At 40.3% G+C, this 20,775-nt stretch overlaps 1 protein-coding gene across 6 annotated transcripts in view; it reads left to right on the top strand.

The window, feature by feature from the left end:
• Elmo1 (engulfment and cell motility 1) overlaps positions 1-20,775 on the top strand; it is a 565,472-nt gene that overhangs the window by 420,933 nt on the left and 123,764 nt on the right. Inside the window, exon 1 of one of the 6 annotated variants that reach the window (XM_047560135.1) lies at positions 11,356-11,578. The exons of the other annotated variants lie outside the window; for them this stretch is intronic. The gene's annotated coding sequence lies outside the window, so the exon portion shown is untranslated. Of the gene's footprint in view, positions 1-11,355; positions 11,579-20,775 lie in introns of those variants that run through there. 6 annotated transcript variants of the gene reach the window in all.

The raw sequence follows: 20,775 nt of genomic DNA, 5'->3' as shown, positions 1-20,775 counted from the left end.
CACAATGATATCTAAACCAATGCACACAAGATACCTAAACAAACAGCACATTGTGTGTGTGTTTCTGTTAATACCAAGGTCAAAAAGGAAAATATGACTGCAAAATGCATTAATTCAATGTAAAACTTTTGAAAACTTCTTTAGCCCCAGAAAACGTGATTATTTTTCAATGTAGGGGATGGAAGCCAGGGCTTCTTGCATGCTGTGCAAGCACTTACCACTGAGCTACTCCCCAGTCCCTAAAAGACATGATTTCCAAGAGACACGTGGGTATTGAGAGTAGCTATTTAGCTGTTCTAAATTTAAGACTGGAAAGAAATCATGTTCTTATGAATCCCTGTTCTGGTGAAGAAGACAGACATCAAAAAATGAGAAATCTTTTATCCCTTTATACCTTCATGCTTATTTGCATCCCCCCCACTCCCACGTCTTCTCTTCAGCCTAAAAATATACCAAAATCACTCCTATCCTTCAACAATGTATTTTAATCCTGTTCCCCTTTCAAGGTCTTATTCAATCCCTGCCCTTTTCTACACTGCCAGATCTACCAGGAAAGAATGGCGTCTCCACTCCCCTCTGTGTTCTGATGGTCTCCAAATCCAGGTGCTTCAGGTGCTTGTTTGGGTCAGCAGTCAGCTCCTGATTGTCAAGTCAGAAGGCTTGACATTCCATTCTGCGGCCCTGAGGCATTGATTCATGTCCCACCCCCGTGATTCCTGCTCTGCATTCCTGGACTGTGGTGACTCTGCCTCTGTCCCTCACTGATCCCTTAAGCAATCTTTCTCCAAAGCCACCTCCTTTCTCTCCTACTACTTCATCTTCTCCACCCAGTCTTTCCCTTTCAACCACCACCTAAGGCAGAGAGAAGCCCACCCTCATCATCTCCTCTGCTACTCAACTTCATCTTGTGGATGATCCACAGACCCCTCAAACCCCCTAGGTCCAAACTTAGGCTCCCCATTCCCATTGCTTTTCTTCCCTGGCTATTTCTCCTGTGCTCTCTAACTCTAGGAGCTATGCGAACTTGAAATCCTGGAGTGGTCTCTGACATCCTTACCTCTTCTCCATAGTGGGTCCCCAAGTCACCCCAATCCATCAGTGTATGAGGAAGGGCCATTTGCCTTTCACTGATACAACATCCTTCCTGCTGCCTCCATCTCTTATACAGACTACATGTTTGTCTTTTAGTTGTTCTTCCTGAATCTGGACTTGGCCCACCCATAAGCACTCTTATCCCAAGCTTCCAGAACTACCCTTCTATAACAGTTCTTGTCAACACACGTTCACAGTAAAAAAAAAGGCTTTAATTCACTCTTCTTACAGCATGATAATAAAGCTCCACATTCTGTCCCAAATCATTTCCCAAATAACATACCTATTACTCCCAGGAACACAGCCCTACTAATCTATGAGTAATCATACTGAATTAATCATATTGATTGCTCCCTGAGCATAACTTGTACCTCCTAATAGCTGTCCTTGACTGTGGTCCCTTAGCAAGAAAGACCTTCATCCTATCTGTTGAAAACCTGCCCATCCTTCAAGACCTAGCTCATAGACCCTGCAGAACCCTTCTGTGGGGACAAAGTGATTGCTCCATTTTTAGTGTACTTTCTTTTCCCTCTTGTAGCACTGAACAAATGTTGTCCTTAGAAGCTTCCTTTCCCCAATTAACTTTCCTTGAGGCAGGTCTCTGGCCACTCCTTGTCCCACCTCATGATTGCCTTGAGGCAAGACTGTAGAATCCTGGAAGACACTGGATTCTGCTATCCTGGACTCTTCTCTCTCTCTTTGTACTCTACTCTTGAGAACTGGGGCTAATTCTTATTTACCCAAGGTGTCCACCAGACTAGAAGAAAACAATAGAGACAGTCAACAAATGTTGCCTAAATTGAATTTTTATGCTGTCATTGATGAAAAAAATTAGCTAATGTGTATTTCTTAAAACAATCTGATAAAATGTTTTAAAAGGAAAAAGCATATTTTAGAACGAACTTTGCTACCTTAGAAAGGCATTGTGGGCTAACTTATGACCCAAGACAGAATGATTGTTCATAGTGTCAATTTCTTTTAAGACCAGAAAGAAATTAAGATATTTCTAAGAGAAAAGGAAAAGGCTTTTTTCCCCTTGCCTTAAAAAGACCTTTGGGTTTTGTTTTGGTGGTATTTACAAAAGCCAATTGATTTTTCAAGCTGGCATGTACCCGCTGTACAAAGACCAAATGCACACCCTAAACCACACACACTGTGGCAGAGGCTGTTAAGACTGAACTGCCCGCTGGGTAAGGGGTTGATTACCCACCTCTGCATGGGCAGAAGACCCATAGCTCCTTCTGCAAAGAGGAAAGGAAGAATTGGCATCCATGTGCACATTGATGGCCAGTACCCCTTGGTTTACTTTACCGGCAAAGAACTCAACACTTCAAGTCAAATTTTAAGAAATCTGTTGGGACAACATTCTTCTTGGAAAATCCACCAATAGCAGGTGATCTCAGTTATAAAGCCATTCAGTACAATACAGCTGTATAGAATTAAAGACATTCACGGGGTGTGGGGGAAAACAAAGGTATGCATACAGATGTTCATTTCATTGTTATAAGAGTGAAAAAGATTCTGATAAATTTCTCTAAAATAGAAATTAATAAATTCATGTATGGTTACCTTATTTATATATTAGAATTTTTCATTCAGAAAATCGGTGCATAGTATATAAAAATCAAAAGACACTTTTTATTATATTTAATGTTGTGAGAACAGGATACAAAATTATCTCTGCTAAGAAAAAACACTTAAAAAACACAAAAAAAGTTTTGAATGATTTTAACAGTGTGTTCTTCTACATAGTATGATTGTAGTTTTTTCTTCTTGATGATTCTAGATTGTGTCTACTGAACATGCATGCTCTTATAATCATATTTTTAAAGAACACTTTGAATTACATGGGTTCAGAACCATCTCTGAGCTCCAGGTATAGTCTGATTGGTGGTGCTGGTCTGAGGGGGAATTCCTTGGTCTTGACAGGGGGAATTCCTTGGTCTTGACACTCCACATTATAAATTCAGGCTGTTGGTTGAACGTTCATTGAAATAAAGCATGGGTTTGGCCAGCAGTACTAACTCAGACAGTGGCCAGCATCTTATCCTAAAGTCAATTGGTACTGAGATCAAAAGCACTCTGAGGCTTGATTCAAAGAATACTCATTAATTGGAAGGAGCTTCTGAGTAGATGTGGCATCCTTGAAAAAATAAGCCAGATTGCTGACAGAGCTGGGCCCAGCACCTGAGCTGCTTGTGAAATGGGTTTCTGAAGTGGGGAGTGTGCAGGAGTGCTCTCCAGAGCAGCCTCCTCCCTCTTAGGCTGGGATTTCATGAGTGGGAGGAAGGAGGACTGGGAGACAACAGAGAATGAGTCACTGAGATGTTTTCAGATATCCTCACCTCGTGACTTTATCCATGATGTTGGGTAGAATAACAGAGAAGTACATAGAAGGCATTCATAACATGCCTGAGTGTCAAGGTTTGCAATTGGATTTTGACTTCTCTACTAAGGTATCAAAACATCTAGAAACGGTATTCCTAGTGTTGTGTTGCTGAGTTCCCAGTACTGGAGGTAGCTCTGGAAAGAGATATGTTTGCAAACACATGACATGTGCAATAGCAACAACACATCCATTGGATATTATCCAAAGGGAGGAGTTACTTAGAGGAAAGACCTTATTAGGAGAGCTTTAACATATGAATATTAGTTCACCAGATGAGCAGAACAGTTTCTGCTGGGAGGGACATGAAATACATGAAGACAAAACTTAATAAAGTAGAACTTTATTACTTTCCGGATATTAAGTCTATATGCTTAGATTCCTAAGACATGAAAGAAACATGAGGCAATATGTGAAAGCTCATTATAGACACTTCCTAAATATTATTTGAATGGCTAGACATCAATTTCTTACTTCCAAACTGGACTTTTTTGGTGCAAGTTATTTTTTTCAGTGTATGTTCAGAATAACTGAGGTGTCGAATGAATACACAATAGACTCCCAAAACACAAGCGAGAGCACTTATTCATGGTTCAATTGATGTGCTTATTTGAAATATTTGCTTCACCATTCTCGTTTGTCACTGTGCTGATAGAATTGTAGGCAATGCATTTTGTAAATTATGTTTCATATCTGCCTTGGGATGACTTGGTGAGGGCACAGGAGCACTTCTGCATTACATATTAGTGGATTAGTTATTGCCCTTATTTTTATTTATATTTTCAAATTAAGTCCTTTCTGAAATTAGTGACTTAAAGATGAAGGCAAGTACTGGCAGAGCAACAAAATAAGATTGTATTTTTATCTGAATCTAATTTCTGTACAAATTAGGTTGTAGAGCTTGTTCTCTGCAAGAGTTTGGAATTAACCTATCAATTTTCTTTGCCTAGGGGGGTCATGGTTCACACTTCCATTTCCTTCCTTGGAAGTGAGAGTGTGAAGCAATATGACTTTTAGGAGCTGTTGATATGGGATGGAGAACAAGAGACCTCTGCCCATGATGGCACTGGTGATTCACCATGACCAGGCGTACTCTTGGGTTGGTTTTCCTAGAGAAGCAAGGGGTTGTTTCTGGTGCTCATTGAAACTCTGGGGACAGAGTTGTGGTGTGACTGAGTTCTGATAAAGCCTCTTTCATTACCAAGAGATAAAAATAACTGGGTTGAAATAAGTCTCACCTTAGAATTCCACAGGTGACCCCTTAGCCCTATGCTTCCTCCATCTTATGGTCCCAGATTTGGCCCTAGGCAGACCTCTCACAGATCTGCTTCAAGTCCCCCCTGCCTCCTTCTGCATCTCAGAACATGATGCCCCTGGCATGGACTCTAAATTTCTAGCATCTCCGTCTTCCTCCCTGCTTGCCTGGGTGCTCAGAGTCCACAGGTCTTCTTGATCTTCTTGGTTTCTTTCTCACTCAGTGCTCTTCACCCTTCCTCTTTTCCCTGGCATGACTTGTTCTGTTGCAGTGTGATTCCTATTGGGATAGAGGACCAAGATGCGCAGGTTATCTCTGGCCTTTCATCTGCCAAAGTACCTGTGAATCTGTGAGTAGAAAAAGCAGAAAAAGCAGATAGCCTTTAATATTTAACTATTTGATAAAACATGGTGAGCCATGGATTTAATCTCTGTTAAAACTTGATAGAATTAGTGTTTGGGTTGAAATATCAGAAACTATTTTTTTTTTTCTAGGAAAGTGGAATTACTTCCATCTGAAATCAATGTGTTTCTGAATCAGGAGTAGACTTTCATGTTAGGTCTGAAAACCAAGACAGATATGATGACAGCCCAAAAACTTCCCTTTTCCTAATGGTAAAGAAATTATTCCCATTTCTCATCATCAAAAGAGTATCCTGCTTCTGTTCCAGTAGATTTTTGCTACCATATTGCCCGTGGACATGCTTGGCAGGACTGAGCTGAAAATTTTGGCATTTTCATTTTTCCTTTTGGCACAACTTTTTTTTTATCAGCCTGCAATTCTCTATTTCATTTCCCTGGTATATTTGGAAAATCAAATTGGCAAGATGGTAAGCTTCCGGAATTTCTCCAGCTATCCCTTCACAGGTACTCAGAATTATTAGAGGTGCATAATATCAGGCCTTGCTTTTTTGGCCTCCGGGTGCTTCTCAGCTCAGCTCATTCCATTTGGTCAAGTCAGTCATGCCCCAAAGATTCCACACTGTGATTCTCCAACCCTGTAAATTCAAATCATGGTCACCTGTGAGAGGCTGGTGCTCTGGAGGAGGTAGGAAGAAATGTGTGGCCTAGAGATCTGCTTATAAATTGGTTTCCATTTTGTAGATCTGGTTTTATTTCACAGTATTTGTAGGATTTGCTCATATTTTAGGCATTTTGTGGACAATATAAATATAGCAAAGTCTAGGAAAATAAATGTTCTCATATTAATGCCTCATAGTTCATAAATCAGCTTTACATGCTTTGAGAGCGATCTTGCTCTAGCTACATGCCTGAGGAGGTCTGATGCTAGAGTATAATTTGCTCCTTTTGGTTCCCCATAGATAAACTCCTGTGTTTTGGTCCTAAGAGTCCTCCATCTACTCAGGGTGACCATAGACATGTTATTTATATGTCTTGGACCTTAATGTCTCCATGTGGAAATGGAGGCTTTTGTAGCATTGACCAGTGGTAAGCACTGTGATGCCTCTGTAATCCCACGGATATTCAGGCCTGTCACATACAGCCTAGCATCTGGGAATATCAAGGGACAGTGTAGCAAGCTTTGTGTATTGTTAGGATCTTCTCTCCATGAAAGTAAGAAAAAGGAAAGCAGCTATCTACCTATGGGAATATATCCATGAGACATTATGATTATCCACACTTGGTGATCAAAAATATGTAAAAGTCATTCTGACCATGTTTAGTTGAGGTTTTGCATGTTTGGGTTTTAAAATGCACCATGTAAAACAGTCAGAGATAACAGTATACTGGTCAGTCCAAACGACTAGAGAAAAATCTCTCCAGTGCCTCTGGAATGAAATAAAGCAGGGACTTTGTCTCTGACCCATTATGTCAGAGTCTCATAATAATTTTATATCTGAAAGGAATATAGTTAGGTCCAGTCTACACTGAGCCTAGTTCTGTTTTAGAAGTGCAGTCAGAGAGAGAGGTATGCACATGCAAGTGGTGCCTTAAGAAAAGGTCCAGGTGTAGTTAGAGGTGAGCCTCTAACCTGTAATACACACCCTACTTGTTTGGAATTTCCTCCAAGTTCAATTTGACCCTCTGGACCTCATGGTAAGAATAAGTCAACCAAGCAGTAATGGGGTACATGTAGGCATGTTATGAACTTATTCACTGTGATTAAGATGCATCCTGATGAAATAGATGCTCAGACTATGTAAGCAACCTTTTTGGAACCATGAGTTCAAAAAGGGAAGAGCTGGCTGTTAGTGTCATTTCCCTGGGATGAAGTAAATGGAAACTCTCTGCTCTTCCTTTAAATGCTTGATATAAAAGGTGCTCATTTCAGATAACACCAGTAGGTGGGCTAAGGAAAATTTGGACAGCAAGTTTAGAAATCATTCTGTAGTAGTCACTTTATTTTCTGATCCAGTAAAATTCATGGCATATCACCTAACAGAACACTTTGGTTTGTGAATTAGTTTAAAAGTATTATAAAAGTACATGAGTTATACCAGATTTAGTAATAATATATGTAATAAATCATATTTATAGAAAGGAATAAAATTTCATTAGATTAAATCTGCCCCCAAGGAAATGCAGAATAAATGGTACTGGCAGTGTCTATGCAGAGCAGAACAAAAAATATAGGTTTTAATGTATGGTTGAAGTGGAAAGAAATTTCTTCTGACTCATATTCAGATAGCCAGGGGTAATTTTTACCCCCTCAATTTTTGTCCCCTGTGATTCCATCCTTTACTTATAGACACTAAATAATTAATCTAGACATGTTCAGAAGCTTGATGCTATACTACAAGCTGAGCCACAGGAGTGTTCAGATATATGTCAAACACCTTTGTAGCAGTTCTTGGGACCTTGACAGGTAGTAGTTAAAATATCAAACCAATAAAATCTAGGTCTCCCTATTTTTGTGGTTCAGCAGCAACTCTGTATATATCCTCTTTTCATTGCACAGTCTAGAAAGGAAAGAGTAATCAATAAGGCCAAATTAAGTAAATAGAGCACCCAATCTACGATCTCAGTAAACCATTGGACAAGATTCCTTGGGAAAATTCTTTGCAGATGTCTTCAGAGATACTGTAGCTATTTAGTATGAAGTGACCCCTCTGGAAATGTCAGTGAAGTTGGTTGTTTTTCAAAACTGAACCCATGATTAGCTAGGTGAAGCAAAATGCTTATTGACTAGCTTTTGAATAACTAAGGGGTTATGGATCAATCTAAAGGTTTAAAACATTACCCATCTATCTTGCAGTTTTATCTTAAAAAGGAGTTTTCCAGGAAAAAAAAAAGTTACATAAAGCAAATTTATGACATTTCACTTAGTGTCCAAATAATACATGATCACTGAACCTTAAAACTGGTGGGTTTAAAAGCATCTGTAATTCCTTAGTGAATGTGGTTTTTAGGAATTTCTGTATTTCTTCATAAACTTGCTCAGTAGGGAAGCTACTGAGCCCCATACCTACCTTTAATTTCTGTGTTGTAAGATGCAATGGGAATTTGCCGTCATTCAAAAGAAGGTGACCTTGTTCTGATAGGGATGGGTCTTTTGTGATGACTTGAAGTAGTGAGAGTCTGCATCCCCCGCAAATGCCCTTCTTCACATTTATACATTATTATTCCTATTATGCAGATCTTAGGGATAATAAAGTGTGTATATTAATTTAGGGTTATTCTTCTACTCCTTTATGTAAACAAAGAAATGATTCTCAAACTGAATTAGATATAAGAATCTTCTGAAGTATTTGAAAAATGCTTTCAGACTAGCTCAATCTTTGGATTTAGTAGGGATACAATAGGACTCCAAAAATCTACTTTTTAAGGAGAATTCCAAATGATTCTGATCTAAGTGGTCCGTATATATAACACTTAGAGAAACTGGAGGTAGAATCCCTTTGTTCAAATCCCAGATCTGCCACTTATTATCTCTGTAGAGCTGGTCATGTTGTCTGATCTCCTTATTACCTCAGTTCCATCTGTATAATAGGAATAATAATGATCTTTCACGGAATGTACTGAGGATTCAATTGACTAACTCCGATAAAGTTCTTAGAATGCTACCTGTGCTATTAATGGCTCAGTCAGTGTTCACTTAGATCAAGCCAACAAATGATGAATGTCTTACAACCCATGGTTTTCATCAGATTGATATTCTGCTAATACATCACTGAGTCCAACTGGAGAAGATATGTGTTGGTGTGGTGGGGGTGAAGAATTCATTTATGGAGAACTGCTTGTAGGATAAAACCAAACTCTTAACCTGGCCTCTAGGACCCTGATCTGGTCTCACACCGTCCTCCTGATCATTCTGCACTATCAGCCATACTTGGCTTCTTTCAGGTTTTCAGAGGTGCCATACTACCTCCTAGCACAAGCCTATGCATGTGTTATCCCTTATGTCTGAGATACTTTTCTCTCACTTTCAGTTCATTAACTTTCTTTTCCTTTAGATATTAGCTGATATCACTTCCTCAAAGATGCTTTCCCTGATGTCACTGAATCCATTAGATCTGTTATTTGCACTCATAGGATGTAAAGCTCATAGGTCTCCTTTGTGCTCCATATACAGCTATGCTTTAATAAGTTTTGCCTCCTACAATAGAGTCTATGGCCATAACACAGGAACCATGTCCATTCACCCTGTCACTAGTCACAACTTCCTGACATACAGACACTCACTGACTATTTGTTGAAAAAAAAGTATTTTGATTACTGGAAGACCTGATTGGAATGACGTCGGAAAAGAGAGGGCATTTGGATGGTTTTAAAAAGGTGAAAAGGCAAAGGGTGGGGGGGGCATCTCTATGGCAGAGGAGAGTGAGCAGTTTAGGAGAAGGTATAAAGAGGTGTAGAGGAAATCTGAGCTATCCAAGCCCTGGAGGCAGCTGAAAAAGAGTTGAGAAAAATTACCAGCATTGAATTTAGTACCTGGGAAGCAGAATTTAGGTGAGACTTCCTAAGTCCATAGGGGTATAAGAGACAAAATGGAATGTCAGGATTCAGATTCTTATAAAAGCAAATCCTTTGTTGGGGACAAAGGGGCGGAGCTGAGCACTAAGAAATAGATGGCTGTGGGACTTGCACCAAGTGTTGTGTAAGGAATAAAGGAAGCCGAGGGCTACTACTACTGCTTTTAGGACTGAGGATATGGTAAATGGTTAGTTCACCTTGGCTTCAAGACATTCATTGTATGTTTTCAAGAGACATGCAATGAGCCATCTCAATCCCAACCCCTTCAAAAGTCTGGTCTGTGTCACTAACATGTGAGGGTCCCTGGCTTGCAAGACCTTTATGTTAAGAGAAGGTTCTCCTTTGAAGTTGTGCTGATGTTTAGATTGGTGATGGGGATGGGAGTTCTCTTCTCCCTAACGTCAACACAAATCATAGCTTTTTTCACACTTACCATTTACCAGAGATTGACATATCTCTGTAGAATGGAGGGCTTCAACAGACACATCTCTGAGAGATGGCCTCTATGGGATCCCCATCCTGTGTTCGACCAGGCCATTCAGGCAGCCCTTTATTGCTCAGTGGCGGCCCCTGCTGCTAAGGAGAAAGATGGCAGCACATGAAATCAATGACATTAATTCTGATCTTGCGATCAGGAAAATTTGGAGCAAACAAGGGAGGAGTCAGAGGGAATGAAAATGGGCTGAGGAAATCCAGGGAGATTCCTGGAATTGAGGGCACCTTGTTGAGGTGCTGGTGCAGAAAAGACCTGAGCCTAAAAGTGTTGTACTTACAAAGTCTTCTATACGCTTCCTGGCTTACTCACTTACTCCAAAGGTTTGCTAGGAACCACCAGAGTGCCCTCTGAGAAATATCGTAGCAAACTTATTTGGGGACTTTCTGAGCGGTTAGAAAAATACTTTAAAAGACATCCCTACTAATTCTTTAGGTTAGAAGTTACCATAAATTTTAATTAGGGGTGGAAGCTGTTTATGTGTGTTTACATCCTGAATAGGAATCCCCTGGGATCCCTGCTGGGATACACTCTTGCCTGCATGCATTCCTTGGTATGGGAGCCTCTCTGGTGTGCATACCTAATGTGTACAAAGCAAGGTGCTTACATTGACATTTCTGGACAAAAACTGTATGGAAAGAGAAGGTGGAAGTAAGCAAACTCACAATCAAATAAAAGTAGAGACAGGGGAAGAGATGAGATTGCAGTTGATTATGGGTCTGGCAGCAGATGTTCTACACGAATCCAACTCGCTGCAGCCAGTCTGTTTCCATAGCAACAGAATCAGTAATTATTGAGCCCAGGCACTCCCCCCACCCTCTCTCCCAACAAGGTGGAGGCTGATGAATATGAACTATCCCCAGCCCATCACTAGCTCTTTCTTTTTCTCTTCTTTTCTGTTTTTCTTTAAATTCTTTATAAGAAAAACTGGGGGTATTGAGTAAGGACCAAGAAGGGGAGCTGTATGCTTGACAAAGAGCATAGGATACTGAAACAGAAGTGAAGTTATTATTTTTCCCTGTGATACTATAAGAGAAAAGCTCTTCCCAGAAAAAGCCGATGATCTCTGAAGATGCTAAATAAATGAGCAGGAGTTTCCCTGAAATGGAGGCTCCCTTTCATTGGCTGATCTTTCCACGACTCCTGCCAATCGGAGCACCCCTGGGCTTCAGCTCCATAAACATAAGCAAAGCTACATGCTTATTCTTCTGGACTTGGAGTGTATACCATTCAAAGGTGTGCAGCGGGTCTCAGTTCACATGGCTCAACTGGAAACCTGTTTCATGAACAAGCTTACTCGGGAACCATCTGGTGTTCTAGCACATTGTTCTTCTGGGGGACGACTCTAAGTCATTTTGTGGTGGCAGCAGCTTGGAAGCAGTGTTTGTAGTTGGAGAAGATGGACTTACGGGAGCTTGGTGAGTAAAGCTCAGTCTTACACATCTGTCCATTGGTATTAGCAGCCTGAATGAGAATGTAGCTTTGTCTTATTGTCTGCCAAGGAAACTGAATTGGAGCAAGCACATGGACAAACAGGCATTCAAGAGTTCCCATAATGTGGAGACTCTGAATTCAAAAGGCTGCATGCTTTGCTTGGGTCTGATTGGATTCGTGGTTGACTGTATATTATATTCGGACATTGGTGGTCTAGGTAGGAATAGTGTGAGTTGTTTAATTCTGCTTTATCTCCCTGGGTATTGATTCATTTAAAAAGAAAATGCTTTTAAAACTAAATTAATTAGAGAGTCACCCCTGTGCATTGCTAGGAAGAGAAAAAGAGGTACAGGCACGGAGCCCAGAGCTGTTCGATTGTGTTGCCGGTGTTTGCATTGTGGAGAGAGATGTTATTACAATGGTCTGTCAAGCACTTCTTAAGACCCCTGGCCATGCAACGAAGCATCTCTTCTCTGTGCGCTGCTATTCTCTGCTTGGTAAATGTGCAGCCGAGCTGGGTCATGTCCCTTCCTTCTTTCATGATACCCATCTCCAATTGAAATATTTTTTTAACCATGTTCAAAGATGAGTTGATGTGCAGTCAGAAAGATTTGAGCAGTCAAAAAGCATGCTTTGATATGACTCTGTTTTGCATCCTTTCAAACCTCTGGAAACCAGAGTGGGTTTGCAAAGTTATATTCAAGGATTGGCTGTTTGCCAGAGAAAGGATGCTCTGAGCTATTGCTCTGCTCCCTGGGGTTTAATTTTCTGACACTGGTGATGAAATTTTCAATTTCGTTGGGTAGAAACAGGAAGAACGGGAAGGCAATACTATAAACAGGCAATGGAGGGACAGCTTGGGGAAGGGGAAACTCTTTGCCTTTAGGGATCCTCCTAGCTGCAAACTTAAAAATATATGTGGCAAAGCAGAACCCAAGCACAGTGCAAGATTCCAGAAGAGCTATAATCTTTCCAGACATGAGAGGAAACGTATTGCCTCTGCCTTGGGTGCAGAGCATGGGGACTGAACTTGGGTTTCTGTCTCTGCTTAAGATCTGATCTGTGTCTACCTGCTGATTTTGAGGATTTATCACTCACTGGTGCTTTTTATAAAAATATGATTTTTCTGTCCTATGTGCAAGAAAGTGACATAGCACAGTTTTGCATGATAAGGATAGAGCATTATCATCAGATTTATAAAGAAATGCATGTAAAATAATTGTACATGGGTATTCTTATTGATTTGTCCTTTTCTGAAAATGTTCTTTTGATAGAGAAGAGTGCTTTGGGTCTTCTTCATGCTCTAGAATGGAATTTGCATTGTCCCAAATGGGGATCTGTGATGAACTGATGAAAAAACAAAAGAGCTAGGAATGTTTTACCTGTCTGAGACTCAAGGCAGGCAAGGGCAATGGGTGTCTGGGAGAGAGAGCCCTTCCACTCTGTGACCATTCAGGAAGCAGGGTTTATGCTGCAGGAGGAGAAAGGGAGTTTCCTGACAGGGTGGTAGTGCACTGGGGATACCTGTCATTTGATCAGTTCAGTGACCTGTTTGTTAGCTGATGACCTTTCTGGAGATGCAGGCTGTCCTCTGGTCCCAAGAGGCTTCTGATGGTCACATACATTGAGAATTGCACCTGACTAGAGGTGTCTGCTGCAGGTTAACTCTCCCTGCAGCATCTCACTCTGTGAACCACCCCCATGTGTGAAGGATTCTGAGGAAGTCTGGTGTCCAGTGTATGTGTATTAAGTAACCATCATCTCATAAGGGTGACTCTACATCCTCTTTTGGTCCCTTCTCTCACCCAGTACTGTCGCTTCACATTGAAGTGCTGGCACCTGTTGGCAAGAATGAGAGAAGAAACCAGCCTTTTATGGAAGCAGTAAAAATGTTTTTTAAAAAACCTAAAACCAGAGTTCATAATCTATTTTTGGATCCTGGAACTCTTTAAGAATGTGAAAGCTACGAACCTCTTCCCTGCCCACAAGAAAATGTATTTTGCAGAATTCTCTAATACTTTGATGACAAACCATTTCAGAGTAAAGTAGGATCCCTGTCCTGAAGGAATATCCAAAAATTACTATGCCCTGAAGTTCAACATCAACTTTTTTTCAAATGGGTCCACTAACTGATGCTATAGCTCTACCTCAGTCAACTGTAGGACTTGTCCGTGGCACTGATCCCCGAATGAGGTTCTGGGCATTCTTAGTTAATGCTCAAATGAAGAAGCCTTGAATCCACAGGTGTAGCTTAGTGGTAACACTTGCTTAGCATGTGTGAGACCCTCAGTTTGATCCTCAGCACTGGGAGGAAAAAACGTCTTGGAAATGATCCTGAAACATGGTTTTCTGACTGCTGAGCTTGGAGGGTTTATGAAACTAGAATTATAGGACTTGAACTGAAAGTGCTCTTTCGTGTGCCAGAGTGGGAACTGCATCCTTGTAAATATTCTGTTCATTCCTCAAAGAGAAGGCTTCTCCTCACCGATTCCTCCTGGCATTTGTAGGATGTGGGACATATTGAAAAGACAAATGTAAAGACAAAGGAAGATGAATTCCCTTAAATTTTCAAGTGCACATCAGGGTTACCCCATATAAGTCAAAAAGAATATAAATTTGTTGAATCCAGTCTTTGAAATTAAGTGTCAAGTGCTTGAATGATAAAATTCCCCAGTTTTTCCAGTAATTGGAATGTAATTAATCACAACGTGAATAGCTGATGTGCCTTGAGTTTTTCTGTCAGGCACAGTTCAACACATTTTATATGTAGAGGTAATAACTTCTTGATTTTCACGGTGGACCTAACAGGACCATTTTGGTATTTTACAGATAAGGAAACTGAATCACCAAACAGTTGAAGAACTTACCCACGTTGGTGTAGCTAGGAACTGGCAAGAACCTGGGCTTTCACATATGTGGATTTTAGTGCACATTTGTAGATGGGAGGAGTGTGAGTGGATGGGGAAGAGTTCTCATCCGCTTACCAGTCTGTGTAGTGAAGTCAGGCCACGTTTAGTTAAATCAATAATCATTACAATAACTAAAATCAAATCAAAGGCATTCTGGAGTGGATGGTTAAATTATTAATAATGCCATTAAGGAAAACAGGTTTAAGCTAAGAATCATCATCAAAATTCTTAGCCCCTTTGGTTACCTCCTTGTGTTATTGCCTGACAGGCAACTTCATTCCATGCTGTTTACTTGACTGGTATGAAGTGGATCCATTTTCATAGGGAGATCAATCCTGCTGGGTCATCTGAGAGAGGTGGGATGGCACATCTCTCCTTTGCTTGCATTTTCCAGGTAGCCAGAGCAGTGGCTAAGGTTGTGACAAACAACAGGGCAGCCAAATTGGGAGTGTGCGTGACCACAGTGCTGCAGAAATTGTCAGGGCTGCCATGCTTTCTGAAGATCTTGAGAGCAGGAGTGAGGCTCAGATTAGAAATTGGTTCATTGTAGTGACCACACATTGATGGAGCAACCAAAGGCTCACAGAAGATTGGTCTTGAAAATTATTGGGTGAAATGATTTTCAGACCATACTCCTCAAAGTTCTAGAGAAAATTGAGGGCTACTAATGTAATGTGGAACTCAGCAGCCCCACTCAATCCTAGCATCTCCACTTCTTTTTTGTTTATAGGTATACATGACAGTAGAGTGCATTTTGACATTATACACACATGGAGTATAATTTATTCTAATTAGAATCCCATTCATGTGGTTGCACGTGACATGGAGTTACACTGGTTGTATATTCATATATGAACATAGGAAAGTTATTTCTGATTCATCCTACTGTCTTTCCTATTCCCATTCCCCCTCTCTTCCCTTCATTCCCCTTTGTCTAATCCAGCAGACTTCTATTCTTCCCTCCCTTGCTTTATTGTGTGTTAGCATCTGCATATCAGAGAGAACATTCAGCTTGTTTTTTTGGGGGACTTGGCCTATTTCACTACAGTGCCATCTATTTGCTGATAAATGCCATAATTTCATTCTTCTTTGTGGCTGAGTAGTATTCCATTGTGTATATGTACCACATTTTCTTTATCTATTCATCTGTAAGAGCACCTAGGTTGGTTCCATAGGTTGACTATTATGAATTGAGCTAGCATCTCCACTTCTGTTTTATAAACTGACATTCACAATGTATGTAACTTAACCCATTATGTCTTAGATGCTATCATTTCAGCATATAGCTGCAGAATTATTAACAAAATATTTACATTGAATTTTTCATGCTCAGTCTTTGAAAACTGACATGTGTTTCATACTTACAACCCAGCTCGATTTGGATACTGCATTTTCACAGAAGATCTGTATTTAGACTTCATAAAATTTATAGTTAAAAAAGTAGATTCACATATTCAAGTTGTTCCACACATACTTAAAAGTTTTCCAATAGCTGAATTGAATATCAATTTTTGAACTCGAGTTACCTAAATTAAATGAAATTTGAAATTCAGGTGCATAGTCACACTAGCCCACATTCCAAGGCCTCCATAGCCCCATGTTTGGGGGGTTGTTCCACTGGACAATGTGGAGCTAGACTCTCAAGGAACTTTCTTCAGACCCTAGGCAAGTTGCTCCTCTATCTCTGTCATTGGAAGAATGCTCTGGTAACAGAAATGAAATGCTAATATTTACAAACCTTTTCCCTTACGACTGCACATGGCAAATACAACATGTAGCTAAATCTTGACTTCTCCATTACACTCTTTGATATGGGAAATGAAACAGTGGGTCTCTTCCTGTTGTAGAGAGTCAATTGTCATCTCTGTGGCATTTTTCAGTCCCTAGGTATTTTGGTGCTGCCTCTTAGTGTGATTTGAAGCCACCTCCCTGCCTTAGTCCATTTTCTCCTGCTACAACAATGCCAAAGACTGGATCATTTATAAAGCAAAGAAACATATTTGTCACAGTTCTGGAGACTGGGAAGTCAAATGTCAAGGTGCCAGCATTTGGCAAGGACTTCTCTGCCATATCAGAATGTGGTGAAAGACTGAGGAATCGCATGCTGAGGAATGAGAGAGGGTGTAAACTCAATTCTCCCTTCCTCCTCTTATAAAGCCATCACTCCTGCCAGGCCCCACCTTTGTGACCTCATCTGATTAACCTGGTTACCTCCCAAGGTCCCACCTGCAAATACCATCAAGATTTGGAATTTGGGGATTGAGTTTCCAACATATGAGCTTTGGAGAGAGGAACACATTCAAACCATAGCATCTCTCAACTCAGCATGGAACATGAATTTAATTTTAACAATAAACAGACCATGATTGGGAAGGTAACTCTATCATAAACATGAAAATAAGTATAAATTAGGGATAAGGGACAATTTAATTGCTATTATTTTGTTCAATTCTGCAAATATTTTAGCAAGAAAATATTTGGTCTCAAAATCTTTACTTTCAGCACCTGACAGCATATTATTTATCTATTGCCCAAAAGATGTTTTTCATGTAAAACCAACCTTCAAGAGTAAGCAATCTCTTTAGAAACTAAATCAAAGTTATGCTACAAAGGCTTCTTAGAAACATCCACTCTCAGCCTCTTAAAGAGGTCCCAAATGGACAGTTGGGGCCAAATCTGGCAAATGGAAGATGAAACTCACTGTAAGCTCAGTTCTCTTAAATCTTCCTTCCAGAGATTATCAAAAACATTGAGAGAGAGAAAAATTTTTTGTGATGGAATACCATCTATAATATCAGGGATGCCTCCTGGTCCATTGGTCCCCATGTCCTGCATTTTGGACAGAATCCCCAGGGAGAATGCCTCCTGTGCTCAAGAGATATTTTGCTGGAGTCAATCATGAGGGTTCTTTACAACTCCTTCATTTGCACAGCATGATGTAATCATCTTTACTAAGGTGACACTGGTGGACCAAGTTGATTAAACCATGGGTAGGTTGAATCTAACTGTGAGATACTGATATTTGGTCAACCCAAAGACCAATACCCTCAATCATGAAAAGAAAGAAGTCTTTGGGATTTCAGTGAGTGCAGAGACACTGGGAGATATCTGTACATTACACAAGTAAAGTTGTTATTATGATGTGTCCTTTTGAATTACCACAGGATTTTGACACCTACTAACTTGCTAGTCTATTTCAAGCAATCTATAATATTCTAGGAATCTGAAACTTCCACAATTCATATGGATGACAGAGAATTAATCTAGAATTTAAGGCCTTGGGTTATTGTTTCTAGTTTAGCAACTACATTTTGTATGTTACTAAACTTTTGTGCTCTGAATCTTCACATTTATAAAGAAGAGTTTAGACATGGTGGCTTCCTATGTCATATATATCTCAAACTTCTGAATAATGTAGCCATCTACCCACTGGGGCCCATGTTCAATTGATCCTAACATTCTTTGCCAGTGTGTCCAGATAGGGCCTCAGAATCTTTCCTAACTCAGCATGAAGTCAGGCACAACTGAGACAGCAGAATTGAATTACAGCTGAAACTGGTTTTTCATTCCTCTCCTAGGTTCTTTCCTCAGCTCTGTGCCTTGTGCAAGACCTTGAAAAGGACCATGCAGGGAATTATCATCAGTGTGCAGGGTTTTAGCGATAAGGCAGCGACAGCTCTTTACCCTTCCTCTTGCTCAGCTGTTCCGTGGAGGTGTTGCCATCTGACAGGGAGGGCTGCAGCCTGGCACTTTGGGAGCTCACTTTTCTTTTCCTTTGAGCTGTAAGTGATGAGAGACCTGTCAAGGAGAGCTGTTCACTGGCATCATTCCCAGACCTGGAAGCATAATGAAATAAAGTTTCATTCCGACTCAGTTGGAATTCTTGCAGCTCAACATTTAAGATGGCATCTGGGGCAATTCTAGCATTCACTTGCCTGGTTGGAAAGAAGCACTCATCAGTTAATGGAACTTGGGCCTTCACACTGGTAGATCAAAGCAGGATCCACTCAGAGCAACTCAGTTCTAACTCGAATCAGTCAGGCCATGGTCTCAGCAGGCAAAATGGAGCCGACTCCTTTCTAATGGGCCAACATTGTGAAATCTTCATTTCAGAAGCTTGATCATAATACAAAGAGTGATATCAAGGCAGGAAGTGGTTTGGAAGCCAGCGACACTGGTACTGCTTCTAGACCAAGATGACATAATGTGAAGGGTTCCTTCCGTACTCTTCTAGAACCCACAATGGTAGAAGTAAGGACACACCCTTTGACTTTAAAGAATAATAGGAGTCAAGGCATAAAAACTCATTCTTGATTCTGTGAGCCTGGCTCAAACAACTCTGCAGAGTCAACACCAAGGGCTTTGCAAAGAACACCCTATGGTCACCCTTATGCCCCCTTTAAACTTTCCTTAGAGCTGAGTAGATGTACTGCCTCATCTCTTTGAACTTTAGTTTCTCACCTGTAAAAATGGAGGTGAAAATACATTTATCATGGGACTGAGGAAGAATGAAAATTAAGAATGGTGTCTGTGTGAGCATTTAGCAAATAATAAGCTTCTATGTGAGGGGAGAATGGCATGATGGCATTCTTGGGTAGAAGCCTTTTTTTTTTTTTTTTCCAGATCTCCCAGAATAGCTAAGTTTACTCTTTTGCTAGGAAAGGGTTTCTGTGTTCTCATATGGTTCTCCTTCCTACATCTTCAGCAATGTTCCTGGACCTCCTAGCACTGGAGACCATCCAAATTAAAAGAGAGAGAGAGACAAGAGCCTGTGGTCAAGTTTAGCCACCAAGAAAAAGTTGAGATTCACCATATTGTCTCTCTAATCTTCAATATTTTTTCCTCATAGATGAAATATTGATAATGTCTATGCTGACACGTAGAAATGTTTAGTGAGCACACATTATCACATAGGCTTTGTGAATTGTAAAGTAAAATATTACTCTTATCATTCCAAATCTAATATCTTCAACAACTCGATCTTGATTTATTGAGGAAGAGTTATTGGGAATCTGTTTCTGGAGCCAGGGTACCAGAAGCTTCGGGGTAATGATGTATGCCTTCTTGCTTTTGGAAACCAGTCAAGATCAAATGATATTGTGCTTCTAGGCAGTTTCCTGTACCCTTCAGAAAGGCTATGACCTACCATAAGTAATTGGTGACTTTTACATTTGTATGTCACAAGATGTTCTTGGTCTCTGCAAGGGCCCATACATCTTTCTGGATAGCCAAGCTCTAGTCATTCTACACTAGCTCTAGTCTTCCTTCTTTGTGAAGGCATGATAAAGGCATAGAAAAACATGTACATTTTAGTTCTTCTGTATGCAGATTCCCAACCCTTTCTTGATGGCTTCCTTCCCCACCCCTGCACTGCCCACATACATCACACCTTTGAATTACACATTCTGTCAAGACAGGAGAAAAGGTGATTTCCTTTGTTACATCTGGGAATCTATTTAACATAAACCCATAGCATCCTAGAACAACTTGAAATCTGAGTCCTGAGGTGGCAGATAGATTCCTTCTGGAAATGACCTGGTCCACTGGCGGTGACTGCGTTTGGCTCTATAACTGGACCCAGTGGGCCCATGGACAGGAAGAGTACAGTAGTACAGTGTAGTTACTGTAATACTGGGGAAGAAAGAGAAGTTCAGAAAAATTAATTGACTTGCTAATATGCCACTTCTAACAAGGGACAAAATTCCCATTTCCTTGCTCTGTTGATTTATTCAACAATATTTTCTGAAGGCCTAGTATATCAGTTACTATTCTAAGCTTTAGGATTACAGGTTGTGAACATCTATGAGTTAGCCTGCATGTTTTTTTATACAATAATTAGCCTCAATGTTAGAATCTCCCAGAATATGGAGGCTCTAATAAGAAAACATCCCAACAAACCACATTTATTTATATATTCACTAAATCATTTGCATGCATACTTAGGCATTTGTTTTCATGCCCTTTTAAATGAAGAAAAACTACCCACTTTAAAAAATCAGGGCCTTTGTTAAGAGTATCTTGAAAACAAACTGAAAGTAACTGATGAAAACAAATTGGCCAATAACTGTCCTTGCCCTCTGCCTTCCTGCCCCTTTGAATACCTAGGAGAAATTGAACTGTAACAGACAGCTCAAGAACTGCACACTATCCTAGTTCTGTATAACAACCTACAAGACCAGGTCTGGATGAACCAAATTTTTTCTACTTTTTGAAAGGGTTCTGAATAGTTAGAATTGTCAAGGAAGAAAGATTTTGCAGTTATGGCAATCTAC

This window comes from Sciurus carolinensis, chromosome 8 (genome assembly GCF_902686445.1).
Source record: "Sciurus carolinensis chromosome 8, mSciCar1.2, whole genome shotgun sequence".
NCBI lineage: Eukaryota > Metazoa > Chordata > Mammalia > Rodentia > Sciuridae > Sciurus > Sciurus carolinensis.
Note: the sequence above shows the minus strand (reverse complement) of the source record. Positions and strands in the feature narration are given on the sequence as shown.